At 36.3% G+C, this 20,710-nt stretch overlaps 2 pseudogenes; both read right to left on the bottom strand.

The window, feature by feature from the left end:
- Positions 1-4,702: 4,702 nt before the first annotated feature.
- LOC142522154 (protein BCCIP homolog) lies at positions 4,703-8,496 on the bottom strand (annotated as a pseudogene).
- Positions 8,497-10,910: 2,414 nt separating this feature from the next.
- On the bottom strand, positions 10,911-19,674 carry LOC142521890 (protein BCCIP homolog; annotated as a pseudogene).
- Positions 19,675-20,710: the final 1,036 nt, after the last annotated feature.

Below are 20,710 nucleotides of genomic sequence, written 5' to 3' on the forward strand. Positions count from 1 at the left end.
TGGTGGGCATGTGAGGCCCGGTGCCGAAGAGGGCGGGGGGTGATCGGCGGTGCCATCAGTTGCACGGACAATGAGCGGCTCCTAACAGGCTTCTAGCTGGAGGGAACATCAATGAACCGACCCACACGGAAATGAGAGGGATTCCGAGACTGTTCAATGTAATGGACTGTACAGTTGAAGAAGGCTTAAAATATTTGATTTGTACTACTTATATCACGAATGTGCATCTTTTTTTGCGGTAGCTCATCACATAAGAACTCCAACGTTAAGCGTGCTTGACTTGAGGCAATTTTGGGATGGGTGACCTCCTGGGAAGTTTCCCAGGGTACGTGTGAGTGAGGACATAAGGGCGCTGGAAAGACTCGTCTTGGTACAGTGAGGACAGTCGTCGAATCTGGGGCGTTACAGTAAGTGTAAGTCTCCTGTTCATTGGGATGAAGTAGGGGAGAGAGCAGAGTTGGGCCCAGAGATTATTCAGCAGGCTGCCAATGTAGTAGTCAAGATCCGTGATAGGATGAGAACTGCTCAGAGTCGACATAAGAGTTATGCGGATCAGAGGACGAGAGACCTAGAGTTTGCCGTGGGCGACCATGTCTTTGTGAAGGTGGCACCTAGGAAAGGTGTCATGCGATTTGGGAAGAAGGGAAAGCTCAGTCCGAGATTCATTGGACCATTTGAGATCCTCGACAGAGTTGGGACGCTAGCTTATCGTGTGGCTCTTCCGCCAAATCTGGCCGGAGTACACAATGTGTTCCACGTCTCTATGCTGAAGAAGTATATGGCGAATCCTTCGCATGTCTCGAACTTTGAGCCGTTGCAGCTTACTCCGAACCTGTCTTATGAAGAGAGGCCAGTGCAGATCTTAGACAGCCAGGAGAAGAAGCTTCAGAACAAGCTGGTTAAGCGAGTGGAAGTCAAATGGCTTAACCATTCCGAGGAGGAAGCTACGTGAGAGTCTGAGCCAGAGATGAGGAGTCGTTATCCGGAGTTATTCAGTAAGTTTAATTTCGAGGAAGAAATTTCTTTTAAGGGGGGAGGGTTGTAGAACCCATAATTTAGACTACGTATAAGCCATGCATAATTCCTAGTATCTTAAATTAAAATGATTTTATTGCATGAGTATCTAAATTCATTTCTTTAAATTTATTCATTTCATGCATGCAGTTGTTTAATTATTAGTTGTTCAGTTAATTAACTGATGCCGGACTGAAGTTGGAGTAAAGAGATAAATTTTAATATTTAGAAAATATTACTAGAATTTATTTAAGTTAAATAATAAGTTGATTTAATGTAAAAGAATGGTTAAAGAATTATTTAAATAATTTGAGATAAGTAGTAAACAAAGTTCAATAATTAATTTCGTAATTCCCTAAAATAAATAATGGGTAGATAAAACACTAGAGATTTAAAATTTAATAATTAAGAAAGATTTTCCCCTCCATTTCATTAAAATTTCGGCCACCCCTCCTCATTTTTTTTAAAAATGATTTAGTTCTTTTATTTACAACTCATTTCCTTATCCTTTTTCTTGGGAGACAATTCTATCACACTAAATCTTCAATAATTATTAATTAAGCAATCTCCTACCCTATTTTAATTATCAAAAATCGGCCCCTCATTTAACTTTAAAAGATTTCATTAGTTGGACAATTTATTTTCTAATTATATTTCCATAACTTCTTCTAGGTAGATAATCCCTCAACTTTTAAATCACCAACAATTAAATAATTAAGCACTTTTCCTACCTTATTTTGATTGAAATTTTCGGCCATCGCCCTTGCTAGACTCAAAAGATTTGACAACCAATTCCTTGATTCACTTCCTCAATTTTTTTCTAGGAAAATATTCTCCCCACTTTTAAATCACTATCAAATAATTAATTAAGCAATTTTCCCTCGTACCTAGACACTAGAATTCATCCCTCACCCTAGAAAATAGTCCTCAAAATCTTTTTGATAGCAAATCAATTCCTTATCTCACCAACTCACTAGGATAGCAAGATTCACTCTTCATTTATCTTGCAAATTTCCTTTATCATTCCTAGCCATCTCCCCTCTCCCCATTCTTGAAATTTCAGAGTAAAAATAGAGTGAAAAACCGTGAGTTCTAGGGAGGAAATAAGAGAGAAAAATCGAGTTTAGGCAAGAAAGAAAACAAGGAAGGAAGAACACTCCGCCTCCTCCGCGCCGCGTCGTCGTTTCTTTTTGTTTTCTTCAAAACAAAATATTCAGGCATGTATATATTCTTATTTGCTCTTCAATCAAGTCGTATTATGATTTTTAAACACCACATGATCACGATTTTTCAACCAAAACCGAAATACATCAATCCATTTTCAGAAAATGAACAAGCAGAATTTTTCGGATTTCCTTTGTACCTCACGGGTTGGTTGTTTCTGGTGATTTCAGGGTGTGGTTTGATCCTAGGCTCCCAAGGCGGCCTCTAGACATTTACTAGGACATGTTAGGATCATATTGGTCTAATAGTTCAAGCCCATGCATGCTGGAAATCGAAAAATGACAGCAACTCTCCCTTCATGCCATTTGAGTCTCGATTTCTGGGGGGGAGTTGCTGATATTGGCTGCCCTAGGGGCCTATAGCCATGGTTAGAACACCTCCCTATCATGTCTAAGACGTGACCAAGTCGCCCTTTGAATCTTGGTCCATGGTGAATCGGTTTTCAAATCAAAAGAAACAAGAACAGCCCACGGCCCCTTCCCCTTATTGCATGTGCTGTTCGGTTTTTGTGGAGTGGTGTGGATCTTGGTTGGCCCTCTGGCCCTTAGCCACGGTTCACACCACACCCCTTGATGTTTAGATCGTGCCATGGTCAATCAAATGGCCACTGGAATGATCCATGACAGCAAAAAAATAGCAATGCCCCATGCGCGCAGGTTTGCTCTCGGCTGGGAGTGTTGTCGCATTTCATGGTGTGGTTCGAATTGTGGCTGGCCTAGGGCCCTTGGCCATGGTTCAAATCATCTCTTAGGATGTTGGTAAGAGGTTTTGGTCGGTGGTTCAAGCCCCAATGGCCGGTAGTCTCGAAAACGACGCAAGGAATTGAGGGCGCTGCTGCTGTATTTTGACAGCAAGCGGTGTCGCGGTTCATAGGTGAATTTCGGGTCCTTGGTTGGCTTTTAGCCTCTGACCTTGGACTGGACAGTGCCTCATCAAGTTAGGAAGGTCATGTTTTTGGCCTTTGTGATTCGGATCATTTTAGAGGTCGTACGAGAATTTACGGTGCAATGTGCCAAAATGACTCTCGAAAGAGCGTTTCACGTTTTTGGCCTCCATTCACTAAATTTCGAGTAATGTAAATTTAGAAGCATTATTTCATCATTTTAGGCGTATTTTAATCATGACCATATGATGGTTCGGTGTTGGTTCGGGTTGGTACGGAAGTCATGATTAAATACGAAGTCGTTGGGCGTAATTGTCGCGTTTTCGGATTTAATTACATAGTTTGGTCAAATAAATCATTTGCATATTTTCATGTTAGATTTAAGTCGCAGCTAGCCTGGGAACAATCCAACCCAATTGGTAAAATTTATACATGATATTTAATTACGTATTTAATTATATTACGTGCATAAAAATATATAAAATATCCATTTTTGGAGATTTATGCGATATTGCTTGTGGCTACTTCAATATCATGGTTTCACCCGGTGGTCACTTATCGGTTCAGTTCAGTTCATCCCGGTGGTCACTTACCGATCCCACCCAGTATACTATGGCATTAGTATGATCACACGATTATTACTTCACCCGGTGGTCACTTACCGGTCAGTTCAGTTCAGTGCAGGGGCCACTTGCGTAGACCGAAATCTCAAAAGAAAATTATTACATGTTATTTCATTACAGGGCTCCAAGGAGCAAATATTTTCACTATGATTTTCAGATCAGTATGCACGTATTATAATTAATCATGACACGATATTTTACGTTAGGCCTCATGACATGATATTTTCACTTGCATGGAATTTTATTAATTATTTACTCGTTATTTACGATATATGCATGCTGAGTCTTTAGACTCACTAGACTTGATTGTTGTAGGTACTGATGAGGTCGGGACCGAGGGCAGGGACCAGTGAGCAAGATTGGATCGGCAGTAGTGAAACCCGAGGGCCTCATTTTCAGCATTTAGTATTTTTATTGCTCCAACATTTTTATCTATCGTTGGATAAATTTTTACCTGTTATTTCACAAACATTAATTTTTTCCGCCGCTATTTTGAACATTAAACTTGATTTATCAGTTTATTTTATGAATGAGGCATTTTAATTATTTTAAACAGAAAATTTTAAATTTTTTCGCAAATTTTCAAACACGAATTTTTGGGCCATTATACGACGATTATGTTAAAAACCATCGCCATGTAGCGACGGTGAAAAGAAAACCGTCGCTATTATAGCGACGGATTGAATAAAACCGTCGCTAATCCATCCGTTTTTTTGTAGTGTATATTTATTATTTAATGTTAATAAAACTATTATATAATTTAATAATTAATAAAATAAGTAATATATGGAATAAAATAATTGTTCTTAATATAAAAATATGAAATATTTTAAGAATAATTTTTCTAAAATTGAGTTTAGAGTTGACGGGATGAAAAAAATTTTATATGTAATACGATCTAATGAGATTAAAAAAAGCCAAGTACAAACCTTGTTAAAGGAATCTTTAAACTAAGGAATCATTAAACTTGTCGCTATAACGAATAATGTGTACGAGTATCCCTACAAACTGCTGAAATGATGAGTAATAAAAAGCTAATATTATGCCAAACAAAAAACCATGATAATTAAACATCAAAATTTCTGGCTCAAAGCCACTCCATGATATCAATCAGCCAGCACTTTGGAGTAGAGAATGACAAGGTACGCACTAATGACCTTCGGGTCTCAATTTTCAGCTATTCCTGGAAGATCTTTTTGTTGATCCGATGAGGAGATACAACCGAATCCTGAATCTGGCAGCTCTGATCAGAGACAATGACGAGATACAACCGAATCCTGAATCTGGCATCTCTAATCATTGACAATGACAAGTTAGCAGACTGCACTTCTTGATTCCCCGAGATCAAGGTGAAACTGAAATCAAATGACAAGAAAATTGCGAACCTGCTGGAAGGATTCATGGTACTGCCATTCGTCTATCAATGAGTGCAGCTGTTTTCTGAACATGCTGACTTTGTTGGCATCAACAACCATGGCCAAACCCATAAATCTATAGTTTTAAAGCTGCACTGACATGAGATTTAATAAAAAAACTGTTTTGGTAAAAAACCATGGAACAAACGAAAGGTCTAAAAACAATCAAATAGAGGAACTTAATGAATCAGTTGGACGTAATATGCATAATCTGCAATAATTTTAAGCACAAATTAAAACGATGACAAATACTGGTACTTGCCTCACTTGTGGTTACCTGCTGAGCATGTAAGGGAAAACAAAAGGACCATGAGCTAAGCTCCAGAAGATTTTAAAAAGGTCGGGTGACCAGTATCAATGAGTAAAAGGCAATTGCAAAAAAATTAGAACTCCAGTACCTCGAAAAAAATTTCATCTTCAGGTTTAATTTGTATCACGACTTCATCTCCATTTCTAGCTTTCCCTGCATTCTAGCTCCGAGAATATACCTTGTAAATTTTTCTTATAACTATATACGTTTTAAAACGGAATGAATTCCGAAGCTCCTCTGTGGGCTAGAACAAGCAAAATAACAAAAGATAAGTGCTAAATTGCTGAATGCCAACACACAGAATAATTCAATTGAGCTTAACCATCATATTAACCTCGTCTTCAGTTGCCCATGCTATTTCATCAAAGAGAGCATCATAAAGGGGAGGCAACAACTGAGATGGAAGGTTAACCATGCGCTGAGAAACGATAATACCAACACCTAGTGCATGCTCACCAAATAAAGATTTGAGGCTAGCTACCACGTCCTTCCCCTGGCAGACTTCAAGAAGGTAATCCTTCAACTCAGCCAAACATTTGTTATTCTGCACTAAACCAAACCATTATATATTAACCATGAATTGTTAAATTGCAAATAGAAGTGTTAAATTGAAGTTGATTAATGGACATCAACGATGTACTCCTGCAGCACGACTTTTACAAGCTCGGTGAATGAAGCCAACTTAAAAGAAAATGTTGTTTTTAATGATTTTGTTAGAATAATGGTGCTTGACTCAGCATTTGGATTTGAAAAAACACTATTGGAAACTAAGATTATGTTTGTGATTCAACTTATCTTTGAAAATAATTATGATTCTATTTTCTCTGTTCTATCCAAACGCACAACTGCTTATGCTTCTTTATTTTTTATTTTTTAAGAAGACTTTAATCAATATTGCATTTAAGCCACTTGTTTCAGCTTTTAATTGACCCTATGTGACATGTCATAACACCAAAAGCAGCAGATGATCAGCTTCAAAAATTCTTAAGAGACAAGAGAAGAACAATAAAAGGCAAAAAATTGAATATCAAAAAGTAGGTAGCTTGCCTTGTATCTTTCTAAACTACGAACTGTCACAACAGAATATACTTCGTCATAATCATCATTCTCTATCTTGACAACAGTTCCAACCGTTGGTTGTCCCAAGACCAAGTCGACAAAACCACTAAGATCCCACTGTTTATGGTCAAGATATGTTTGTAGCAGGACCTTAATTCCATGGAAGTCGCCAAATTTTTTATCAAAGAAGACAAAATCTGCTTGCACAACTCCCTTCCCACACAAACAAATTATTTATTTGCACACGACTCAAAGGACACATTGCTCTAAATCATTTACTATCAACCACGAAAGGAATCAATGGTAAAATGAAGGTGAAAGTATAAGCAAACCTGAAATTCTTCATCCACAGAACTGTCTGACAGCTCAACTTTACCATTACCTAGTAACATATGTTGGTTTCATAATGGCCGACGGATAATAAATAAAAAATACCAGCTGAAACAGCTAAAATTATGGGAAAAACCTACCAGAAGCACTTTGTACGTCTTTATTTCTTAACTTGATTTTTTGACTCTTGTTCTTGGCCTTCTTAGCACATGCAATCAAAGCCATTGAACGAGCAAATGGAGAAAAGCTGAGCGGTCGATGTCTTAATGATTTATGATACCTCAATGGTTTCCGAGGCATTGTTTTAACAACTTGGATAATATAAGGCCAGGAGGAAAAGAGAAGGTAAGATATTTCACCAAGAAAGAATGACAAATGATGTATATACCGAATTTATGACATCAACATTCTTTTTAGGACAAACGACAAGGTGGTTCAAAAATCAATATTCTTCTGTGTAGGACCGAGCGCTTGCCGATTTACCAAAAGCTATAGCTAGTACTAATGGTGAAACTCAAATCTTTTAAACCGCACAACAGCTCAAGCACCATAGTTCGATCGCTCTACCAAGCAAGGACAATTATTGCACCCAACAATATCCCTCTCAATAATTGCACTCCTTGCAATCAATGGGAATCGAATTTGTTATCTTGGCTCTGATACCAATTGTAGGACCGAGCGTTTACCGCTTTACCAAAAGCTATAGCTGGTGGTAATGGTGCAACTCAAATCTTTAAAACCGCACAGCAGCTGAAGCACCATGGTTTGATCGCTCTACCAAGCAAGGACAATTATTGCACTCAACATTGTGCCTCAAAGGGACACATTTAAAAGTAATTTAAAGTACATAACTCTATAATAAACTAATACTGCAAACTTTGAAGTTAATGCCACTCACTTTTTTCAGCCAAACCAATGTTCAAAATTCAAATAGCCTCTGTTCATTCAGCCGTACAGCAACCAACCCAACAAAATCAAAAATATTTTGTAAATTTAAAAGTATTATTTAAAAAAATACTCAAAACAGAGAAATTTATACTATGATAGTTTACCCTTGACCTAGTAAAAAAATTTAATCCTTCACCTATTAAAAAATACTCTACTTTTTCAAGAACCTAGATGCCAGGTTGTATAAACAAATCAATATTAATCAAACAACATCAAAACAATATGATATGAATATCAAACTAGAAACTAAATCGGTTTTCAGTTAATATATTAAATAACAATAGCACCAAATATAAATATGTTACATTAAAAAAAAATTGCAGTCATCCAAACAATACACTCTACATAATTAGTCAATAAACTACAAAAAATAAATCAAATGATCAATAATAGAGAAAAATAACAAAGCGTCGAGGCATCACCTGAAAGAAATAAATCGTTCGACAGATTTCTCAAGGGAAGCGGCGTCCTGGTGAAATCGATCGTTGATGGGATTTGGCGTGTTGCTAACTGCTTTGCTATGTACCAAAGATTGAAGAAGGGAGCGGCGTTCAGTTAAATAGGGAAGAACCACAGAAGGGTTTGAGAGTGGTCTGAAAATCGATTTAGGAATTGGGAGTTCTGGAAACGGGCATTGGAGTTTACTAATGGGCCAACATCCATCCAAGCCCATATTGAATTTACCTTTTTAATATTTCTTTATCGAGTACTAGATCGGACTCATCGGTTAGAATTTTTCCACCCAAAACCGATCCAGTTAATAATATATGGGTTCGGATAAAAACATGATTTACCCGGAACACTTCCCCTGATCGTGTTCAGGTCAGGTCGGAACTCGGAAAACCTGATCTGATTGTCTTAGGAGTTATGGAACATTGATGTGACGAAATAATATGTGAGAAATAATGTGAAGATAAGGAAGAAGTAGAGCTGCAATTGGATGATTTAATCTTAGCTCCAACTCAAATGGAAGATCGATAGCCGGAGACCCAAGATCCCTTGAAAGAAGTGAACTTGAGGAATAAAGAATGCTCTAAACCTACTTATATCAGTATGCTGTTAGAGGAGGATGTGAATCAAGAAATATTTGAGTTGTTTAAAGAGAATGAGATATTGCTTCGCGTGGAAGTATCGTGATATGTAAGGGTTGAAGTGTAAATTGTCATAACATTGATTGCCAATTGAAGTGAATTCTCCCAATATTATGGTATGATAGTTACATTTTGTGATATTTGAAGATGCGTGATTTGAAATATTTCATGAAATTTGAATTTCCTAGTGCAGAAAAATATGAAATATTGTATGAAGTATGTTGTGTGACCACTTTTACTAGTTTTGCTCATTTTTTCTTTATAAAGGTGTATCGGGAAAGTTGTAAGAATGTGGAGAATAGCCTTGATAAGTCATTTCCTACAAAACTTAATTGTAGATTATTGTTTATAGAATGTGTTGTTCTTACTGCATCTTGGGGGATGTATTTGTGGATTTGTTGACTTTTAGTGGTCAAATTAATGATAAAAGGAACGTTGGTTGATGCAAGCCGTGAAACATGAGAAAGTTTTGTTAATAGTGTTGTGTGACTGATGGATTGTAAGAAAATTATGTTGTTTGTTTTCATAGTAGATTGTGCTTTTGTCAATGATTATATATAACATTGAAAAACATGATGTTTGTTCTTTTTTAAGAAAAATTTGGTAGATTTTCCTTATAATATCACTATGTCATATCCTCAAGCGACGGTTTTTACAAACCCGTCATTATATTAAGCGACGGTTTGTGTCAAACCGTCACTATATTAAGCGACAGTTTTTCAAAAAGCCGTCGTTTAATGAAGCGACGGTTTGTATATAGACACTGGCATAAAATTCACAAATAAACTACTACGCAAAAATTAAAATCATGTATTAAATTTTCTGTAAAAAAAAAATCTTGAAAACCTGATGTACGCGAAGATATGCAGTTCCACGTAACGCTGGTAGATCGTAACGACTAGCAAATTTACGAAATAAATACGAAAAATTGTTAGTACAAAATAAAAAACCGAAACTTCGAAGAATTTATAGAGTTTCGCTACTACAAAAAATAGGCGAATATCGCTTGAGAAAAATGTTCGCCAACCTCGGTATATATAGAATCATAGCGACGGTCAATAAAAAACATCGCTAGTTGCGACGGAACGATATTAAACTGTCGCTAAGAGCGACGGTCTTGGAGAACACCAGATCGGCGACGGTTTGTGTATAACCGTTGCTTTTCGCGACGTTTGATAATCATCGTCGTTAAAAGCGACGGTTAGCGACAAACCATCGCCGATCTGGCGACGTTTGATAATCACCGTCGTTAAAAGCGACGGTTAGCGACAAACCGTCGCCGATCTGGTTGTGGACAACTGTCGATATAGGCGACTAGCACAAAAACTGTCGCTGCAATAGCGACGGTTGACGATAAACCGTTGCTAAAAAAGCGACGATTTTTAGTAAACCGTCGCTTATTTTGTTTAGCGACAGTTGTAAATAAAACCGTCGCACAAAAATGCGATGTTTTAGACACACTGTAGCAATATTAGCGACAATGTATTACAAACTGTCGCTACAATAGCGACGGTTGACAGTAAACCGTGGCTACAAATGGGATGGTTTTCATTAAACAGTCGCTTATTTTGGGAACGACAGTTTTTTTAGAAACCGTCGCATAACATTGCGACGGTTTAGCCACATCGTCGCAATATTAGCGACAATTTATTAAAAACAGTCGCTACATTAGCGACGGTTGTTGATAAACCGTGGCTAAAAAAGCGATGGTTGTCATTAAACCGTCGATTATTTAATTAGCGACATTTATGTTAAAAAAGCAACGGTGAAAAGAAAACCGTCGCTATTATAGCGACAGATTGAATAAAACAGTCGCTAATCCATCCGTTTTTTTGTAGTGTATATTTATTATTTAATGTTAATAAAACTATTATATAATTTAATAATTAATAAAATAAGTAATATATGGAATAAAATAATTGTTCTTAATATAAAATATGAAATATTTTAAGAATAATTTTTCTAAAATTGAGTTTAGAGTTGACTGGATGAAAAATGTGTACGAGTATCCCTACAAACTGTTGAAATGATGAGTAATAAAAAGCTAATATTATGCCAAACAAAAAACCATGATAATTAAACATCAAAATTTCTGGCTCAAAGCCACTCCATGATATCAATCAGCCGGCACTTTGGAGTAGAGAATGACAAGGTACGCACTAATGACCTTCGGGTCTCAATTTTCAGCTATTCCTGGAAGATCTTTTCGTTGATCTGATGAGGAGATACAACCGAATCCTGAATCTCGCAGCTCTGATCAGAGACAATGACGAGATACAACCGAATCCTGAATCTAGCAGCTCTGATCATTGACAATGACATGTTAGCAGACTGCACTTCTTGATTCCCCGAGATCAAGGTGAAACTGAAATCAAATGACAAGAAAATTGCGAACCTGCTGGAAGGATTCATGGTACTGCGATTCGTCTATCAATGAGTGCAGCTGTTTTCCGAACATGCTGACTTTGTTGGCATCAACAACCATGGCCAAACCCATCAATCTATAGTTTTTAAGCTGCACTGACATGAGATTTAATAAAAAAACTGTTTTGGTAAAAAACCATGGAACAAAAGAAAGGTCTAAAAACAATCAAATAAGGGAACTTAATGAATCAGTTGGACGTAATATGCATTATCTGCAATAATTTTAATCACAAATTAAAACGATGACAAATACTGGTACTTGCCTCACTTGTGGTGACCTGCTGAGCATGTAAGGGAAAACAAAAGGACCATGAGCTAAGCTGCAGAAGATTTTAAAAAGGTCGGGTGACTAGTATCAATGAGTAAAAGGCAATTGAAGTAAAATTAGAACTCCAGTACCTCGAGAAAAATTTCATCTTCAGGTTTAATATGTATCACGACTTCATCTCCATTTCTAGCTTTCCCTGCATTCTGGTCTGCATTCTTGTGCTATTGGCATTAGCAGTAAAGAAAAAATAATTATTGCTGATTTACTACAATTGTTTATCCGATTAATGATTATTTATTAAGCTCCTCCGAGAATATGCCTTGTATATTTTGCTTATAACTATATACGTTTTAAAACGGAATGAATTCCGAAGCTCCTCTGTGGGCTAGAACAAGCAAAATAACAAAAGATAAGTGCTAAATTGCTGAATGCCAACACACAGAATAATTCAATTGAGCTTAACCATCATATTAACCTCGTCTTCAGTTGCCCATGCTATATCATCAAAGAGAGCATCATAAAGGGGAGGCAACAACTGAGATGGAAGGTTAACCACGCGCTGAGAAACGATAATACCAACACCCAGTGCATGCTCTCCAAATAAAGATTTGAGGCTAGCTACCACGTCCTTCCCCTGGCAGACTTCAAGAAGGTAATCCTTCAACTCAGTCAAACATTTGTTATTCTGCACTGAACCAAACCATTATATATTAACCATGAATTGTTAAATTGCAAATAGAAGTGTTAAATTGAAGTTGATTAATGGACATCAACAATGTACTACTGCAACACGGCTTTTACAAGCTCGGTGAATGAAGCCAACTTAAAAGAAAATGTTGTTTTTAATGATTTTGTTAGAATAATGGTGCTTGACTCAGCTTTTAGATTTGAAAAAACACTATTGGAAACAAAGATTATGTTTTTGATTCAACTTCTCTTTGAAAAAAATTGTGATTCTATTTTCTCTGTTCTATCCAAACGCACAACTGCTTATGCTTCTTTATTTTTTATTTTTTAAGAAGATTTTAATCAATATTGCATTTAAGCCACTTGTTTCTGCTTTTAATTGACCCTATGTGACATGTCATAACACCAAAAGCAGCAGATGATCAGCTTCAAAAATTCTTAAGACACAAGAGAAGAACAATAAAAGGAAAAAAATTGAATATCAAAAACTAGGTAGCTTGCCTTGTATCTTTCTAAACTAAGAACTGTCACAACAGAATATACTCCGTCATCATCATTATTCTCTATCTTGACAACAGTTCCAACAGTTGGTTGTCCCAAGACCAAGTCGACAAATCCACTAAGATCCCACTGTTTATGGTCAAGATATGTTTGTAGCAGGACCTTAATTCCATGGAAGTTGCCAGGTTTTGGATCAAAGAAGAAAAAATATGCTTGCACAACTCCCTTCCCACACAAACAAATTATTTATTTGCACACGACTCAAAGGACACATTGCTCTAAATCATTTACTATCAACCACGAAAGGAATCAATGGTAATATAAAGGTGAAAGTATAAGCAAACCAGAAATTCTTCATCCACGGAACTGTCTGATAGCTCAACTTCACATTTACCCAGGAACAGATGCTGGTTTCATAAAGGCCGATGGATAATAAATAAAAAAATACCAGCTGAAACAGCTAAAATTATGGGAAAAACCTACCAGAAGCACTTTGTACGTCTTTATTTCTTAACTTGATTTGTTGACTCTTGTTCTTGGCCTTCTTAGCACATGCAATCATAGCCATTGAACGAGTAAATGGAGAAAAGCTGGGCGGTTGATGTCTTAATGATTTATGACACCACAATGGTTTCCGAGGCATTGTTTTAACAACGTGGATAATATAAGGCCAGGAGGAAAAGGGAAGGTAAGATATTTCACCAAGAAAGAATGACAAATGATGTATATACCGAATTTATGACATCAACATTCTATTTAGGACAAGCGACAAGGTGGTACAAAAATCAATATTCTTCTGTGTAGGACCGAGCGCTTGCCGATTTACCAAAAGCTATAACTAGTAGTAATGGTGAAACTCAAATCTTTTAAACCGTACAGCAGCTCAAGCACCATAGTTCGATCGCTCTACCAAGCAAGGACAATTATTGCACCCAACAATATCCCTCCCAATAATTGCACTCCTTGCAATCAATGGGACCTTAATTCCATGGAAGTTGCCAGGTTTTGGATCAAAGAAGAAAAAATATGCTTGCACAACTCCCTTCCCACACAAACAAATTATTTATTTGCACACGACTCAAAGGACACATTGCTCTAAATCATTTACTATCAACCACGAAAGGAATCAATGGTAATATAAAGGTGAAAGTATAAGCAAACCAGAAATTCTTCATCCACGGAACTGTCTGATAGCTCAACTTCACATTTACCCAGGAACAGAGGCTATTTGAATTTTGAACATTGGTTTGGCTGAAAAAAGTGAGTGGCATTAACTTCAAAGTTTGCAGTATTACCCTTGACCTAGTAAAAAAATTTAATCCTTCACCTATTAAAAAATACTCTACTTTTTCAAGAACCTAGATGCCAGGTTGTATAAACAAATCAATATTAATCAAACAACATCAAAACAATATGATATGAATATCAAACTAGAAACTAAATCGGTTTTCAGTTAATATATTAAATAACAATAGCACCAAATATAAATGTGTTACATTAAAAAAAATTTGCAGTCATCCAAACAATACACTCTACATAATTAGTCAATAAACTACAAAAAATAAATCAAATGATCAATAATAGAGAAAAATAACAAAGCATCGAGGCATCACCTGAAAGAAATAAATCGTTCGACAGATTTCTCAAGGGAAGCGGCGTCCTGGTGAAATCGATCGTTGATGTGTTTTGGCGTGTTGCTAACTGCTTTGCTATGTACCAAAGATTGAAGAAGGGAGCGGCATTCAGTAAAATAGGGAAGAACAACAGAAGGGTTTGAGAGTGGTCTGAAAATCGATTTAGGAATTGGGAGTTCTAGAAAAGGGCATTGGAGTTTACTAATGGGCCAACATCCATCCAAGCCCATATTGAATTTTCCTTTTTAATATTTCTTAATCGAGTACTAGATCGTACTAATCGGTTAGAATTTTTCCACCCAAAACCGATCCAGTTAATAATATATGGGTTCGGATAAAAACCTGATTTACCCGGAACACTTCCCCTGATCGTGTTCAGGTCAGGTCGGAACTCGGAAAACCTGAACATATTGTCTTAGGAGTTATGGAACATTGATGGGACGAAATAATATGTGAGAAATAATGTGAAGATAAGGAAGAAGTAGAGCTGCAATTGGATGATTTAATCTTAGCTCCAACTCAAATGGAAAATCGATAGCCGGAGACCCAAGATCCCTTGAAAGAAGAGAACTTGAGGAATACAGAATGCTCTAAACCTACTTATATCAGTATGCTGTTAGAGGAGGATGTGAATCAAGAAATATTTGAGTTGTTTAAAGAGAATGAGATATTGCTTCACGTGGAAGTATCGTGATATGTAAGGGTTGAAGTTTAAATTGTCATAACATTGATTGCCAATTGAAGTGAATTCTCCCAATATTATGGTATGATGGTTACATTTTGTGATATTTGAAGATGCGTGATTTGAAATATTTCATGAAATTTGAATTTCCTAGTGCAGAAAAATATGAAATATTGTATGAAGTATGTTGTGTGACCACTTTTATTAGTTTTGCTCTTTTTTTCTTTATAAAGTTGTATCAAGAAAGTCGTAAGAATGTGGAGAATAGCCTTGATAAGTCATTTCCTACAAAACTTAATTGTAGATTATGATGAAGCACTTCTAAATAAATAAAAATTGTTGTTTATAGAATGTGTTGTTGTTACTGCATCTTGGGGGATGTATTTGTGGATTTGTTGACTTTAAGTTGTCAAATTAATGATAAAAGGAACGTTGGTTGATGCAAGCCGTGAAACATGAGAAAGTTTTGTTAATAGTGTTGTGTGACTGATGGATTGTTTGTTTTCATAGTAGATTGTGCTTTTGTCAATGATTATGTATAACATTGAAAAACATGATGTTTGTTCTTTTTAAAAAAAATTTGGTAGAGTTTCCTTATAATATCACTATGTCATATCCTCAAGCGACGATTTTTACAAACCCGTCGCTATATTAAGCGAGGGTTTGTTAGCGACGGTTGTGTTAAAACCGTCGCTATATTAATCGGTCGTTCAATAAAGCGACGGTTTGTATATAAACACTACCATAAAATTCACAAATAAACTACTACGCAAAAACTAAAATCATGTATTAAATTTTCTGTAAAAAAAAATCTTGAAAACCTGATGTGCGCGAAGATATGCAGTTCCACGTAACGCTGGTAGATCGCACCGACTAGCAAATTTACGAAATAAATACGAAAAAATATTAGTACAAAATAAAAAACCGAAACTTCGAAGAATTTATAGAGTTTCGCTACTACCAAAGATAGGCAAATATCGCTTAAGAAAAATGTTCGCCAACCTCGGTATATATAGAATCATAGTGACGGTCAATAAAAAAACGTCGCTAGTTGCGACGGAACGATATTAAACCGTCGCTAAGAGCGACGGTCTTGGAGAACACCGTCGCCGATCTAAATCGACGACGGTTTGTGTATAACCGTTGCTTTTCGCGACATTTGATAATAACCGTCGTTAAAAGCGACGGTTAGCGACAAACCGTCGCCGATCGGTTTGTGTATAACCGTTGCTTTTCGCGACGTTTGATAATAACCGTCGTTAAAAGCGACGGTTAACGACAAACCTTTGCCGATCCAGATCGGCGACGGTTGTGGACAACTGTCGATATAGGCGACTCGCACAAAAACTGTCGCTGCAATAGCGACGGTTGACGATAAACCGTTGTTAAAAAAGCGACGATTTTTAGTAAATCGTCGCTTATTTTGTTTAGCGACGGTTGTAAATAAAACCATTACACAAAAATGCGACGGTTTAGTCACACTGTCGCAATATTAGCGACAATGTATTACAAACAGTTGCTACAACAGCGACGGTTGACAGTAAACCGTGGCTACAAAAGGGACGGTTTTCATTAAACCGTCGCTTATTTTGGGAGCGACAAATTTTTTAGAAACCGTCGCATAACATTGCGACGGTTTAGTCACATCGTCGCAATATTAGCGACAATTTATTAAAAAAAGTAGCTACATTAGCGACGGTTGTTGAAAAACCGTGGCTAAAAAGGCGACGGTTGTCATTAAACCGTCGATTATTTTATTTAGCGACGGTTATGTTAAAAACCGTCGCTATGTAGCGACGATGAAAAGAAAACCGTCGCTATTATAGCGACGGATTGAATAAAATCGTCGCTAATCCATCCGTTTTTTTGTAGTGTATATTTATTATTTAATGTTAATAAAACTATTATATAATTTAATAATTAATAAAATAAGTAATATATGGAATTAAATAATTGTTCTTAATAAAAAAATATGAAATATTTTAAGAATAATTTTTATAAAATTGAGTTTAGAGTTGACGGGATGAAAAACATTTTAAATTTAATACGATCTAATGAGATTAAAAAATGCCAAGTACAAACCTTGTTAAAGGAATCTTTAAACTAAGGAATCATTGAACTTGTCGCTATAACGAATAATGTGTACGAGTATCCCTACAAACTGCTGAAATGATGAGTAATAAAAAGCTTATATTATGCCAAACAAAAAACCATGATAATTAAACATCAAATTTCTGGCTCAAAGCCACTCCATGATATCAATCAGCCAGCACTTTGGAGTAGAGAATGACAAGGTACGCACTAATGACCTTCGGGTCTCAATTTTCAGCTATTCCTGGAAGATCTTTTCGTTGATCCGATGAGGAGATACAACCGAATCCTGAATCTGACAGCTCTGATCAGAGACAATGACGAGATACAACCGAATCCTGAATCTGGCAGGTCTGATCATTGACAATGACAAGTTAGCAGACTGCACTTCTTGATTCCCCGAGATCAAGGTGAAACTGAAATCAAATGACAAGAAAATTGCGAACCTGCTGGAAGGATTCATGGTACTGCGATTCGTCTATCAATGAGTGCAGCTGTTCTCTGAACATGCTGACTTTGTTGGCATCAACAACCATGGCCAAACCCATCAATCTATGTATCACGACTTCAGGTTTAATATGTATCACGACTTCATCTCCATTTCTAGCTTTCCCTGCATTCAGGTCTGCATTCTTGTGCTATTCGCATTAGCAGTAAAGAAAAAATAATTATTGCCGATTTACTATAATTGTTTATACGATTAATGATTATTTATTAAGCTCCTCCGAGAATATACCTTGTTTATTTTGCTTATAACTATATACGTTTTAAAACGGAATGAATTCTGAAGCTCCTCTGTGGGCTAGAACAAGCAAAATAACAAAAGATAAGTGCTAAATTGTTGAATGCCAACACACAAAATAATTCAATTGAGCTTAACCATCATATTAACCTCGTCTTCAGTTGCCCATGCTATTTCATCAAAGAGAGCATCATAAAGGGGAGGAAACAACTGAGATGGAAGGTTAACCACGCGCTGAGAAAGATAAAACCAACACCCAGTGCATGCTCTCCAAATAAAGATTTGAGGCTAGCTACTACGTCCTTCCCCTGGCAGACTTCAAGAAGGTAATCCTTCAACTCAGTCAAACATTTGTTATTCTGCACTGAACCAAACCATTATATATTAACCATGAATTGTTAAATTGCAAATAGAAGTGTTAAATTGAAGTTGATTAATGGACATCAACAATGTACTACTGCAACACGGCTTTTACAAGCTCGGTGAATGAAGCCAACTTAAAAGAAAATGTTGTTTTTAATGATTTTGTTAGAATAATGGTGCTTGACTCAGCTTTTAGATTTGAAAAAACACTATTGGAAACAAAGATTATGTTTTTGATTCAACTTCTCTTTGAAAAAAATTGTGATTCTATTTTCTCTGTTCTATCCAAACGCACAACTGCTTATGCTTCTTTATTTTTTATTTTTTAAGAAGATTTTAATCAATATTGCATTTAAGCCACTTGTTTCTGCTTTTAATTGACCCTTTGTGACAATTCATAACACCAAAAGCAGCAGATGATCAGCTTCAAAAATTCTTAAGAGACAAGAGAAGAACAATAAAAGGCAAAAAATTGAATATCAAAAAGTAGGTAGCTTGCCTTGTATCTTTCTAAACTAAGAACTGTCACAACAGAATATACTCCGTCATCATCATCATTCTCTATCTTGACAACAGTTCCAATCGTTGGTTGTCCCAAGACCAAGTCGACAAAACCACTAAGATCCCACTGTTTATGGTCAAGATATGTTTGTAGCAGGACCTTAATTCCATGGAAGTCGCCAGATTTTTTATCAAAGAAGACAAAATCTGCTTGCACAACTCCCTTCCCACACAAACAAATTATTTATTTGCACACGACTCAAAGGACACATTGCTCTAAATCATTTACTATCAACCACGAAAGGAATCAATGGTAATATGAAGGTGAAAATATAAGCAAACCTGAAATTCTTCATCCACGGAACTGTCTGACAGCTCAACTTTACCATTACCTAGTAACATATGTTGGTTTCATAATGGCCGACAGATAATAAATAAGAAATACCAGCTGAAACAGCTAAATCGGTTTTCAGTTAATATATTAAATAACAATAGCACCAAATATAAATGTGTTACATTAAAAAAATTTGCAATCATCCAAACAATACACTCTACATAATTAGTCAATAAACTACAAAAAATAAATCAAATGATCAATAATAGAGAAAAATAACAAAGCGTCGAGGCATCACCTGAAAGAAATAAATCGTTCGACAGATTTCTCAAGGGAAGCGGCGTCCTGGTGAAATCGATCGTTGATGGGATTTTGGCGTGTTGCTAACTGCTTTGCTATGTACCAAAGATTGAAGAAGGGAGCGGCGTTCAGTAAAATAGGAAAGAACCACAGAAGGGTTTGAGAGTGGTCTGAAAATCGATTTAGGAATTGGGAGTTCTGGAAACGGGCATTGGAGTTTACTAATGGGCCAACATCCATCCAAGCCCATATTGAATTTACCTTTTTAATATTTCTTAATCGAGTACTAGATCGGACTAATCGGTTAGAATTTTTCCACCCAAAACCGATCCAGTTAATAATATATGGGTTCGGATAAAAACCTGATTTACTCGGAACACTTCCCCTGATCGTGTTCAGGTCAGGTCGGAACTCGGAAAACCTGATCTGATTGTCTTAGGAGTTATGGAACATTGATGTGACGAAATAATATGTGAGAAATAATGTGAAGATAAGGAAGAAGTAGAGCTGCAATTGGATGATTTAATCTTAGCTCCAACTCGAATGGAAGATCGATAGCCAGAGACCCAAGATCCCTTGAAAGAAGTGAACTTGAGGAATAAAGAATGCTCTAAACCTACTTATATCAGTATGCTGTTAGAGGAGGATGGGAATCAAGAAATATTTGAGTTGTTTAAAGAGAATGAGATATTGCTTCGCGTGGAAGTATCGTGATATGTAAGGGTTGAAGTGTAAATTGTCATAACATTGATTGCCAATTGAAGTAAATTCTCCCAATATTATGGTATGATAGTTACATTTTGTGATATTTGAAGATGCGTGATTTGAAATATTTCATGAAATTTGAATTTCCTAGTGCAGAAAAATATGAAATATTGCATGAAGTATGTTGTGTGACCACTTTTACTAGTTTTGCTCATTTTTTCTTTATAAAGGTGTATCGAGAAAGTCGTAAGAATGTGGAGAATAGCCTTGATAAGTCATTTCCTACAAAACTTAATTGTAGATTATGATGAAGCACTTCTAAATAAATAAAAATTGTTGTTTATAGAATGTGTTGTTCTTACTGCATCTTGGGGGATGTATTCGTGGATTTGTTGACTTTTAATGGTCAAATTAATGATAAAAGGAACGTTGGTTGATGCAAGCCGTGAAACATGAGAAAGTTTTGTTAATAGTGTTGTGTGACTGATGGATTGTAAGAAAATTATGTTGTTTGTTTTCATAGTAGATTGTGCTTTTGTCAATGATTATGTATAACATTGAAAAACATGATGCTTTGTTCT

This window comes from Primulina tabacum, chromosome 13, assembly GCF_025594145.1.
Source record: "Primulina tabacum isolate GXHZ01 chromosome 13, ASM2559414v2, whole genome shotgun sequence".
In the NCBI taxonomy this organism is placed as follows: domain Eukaryota; kingdom Viridiplantae; phylum Streptophyta; class Magnoliopsida; order Lamiales; family Gesneriaceae; genus Primulina; species Primulina tabacum.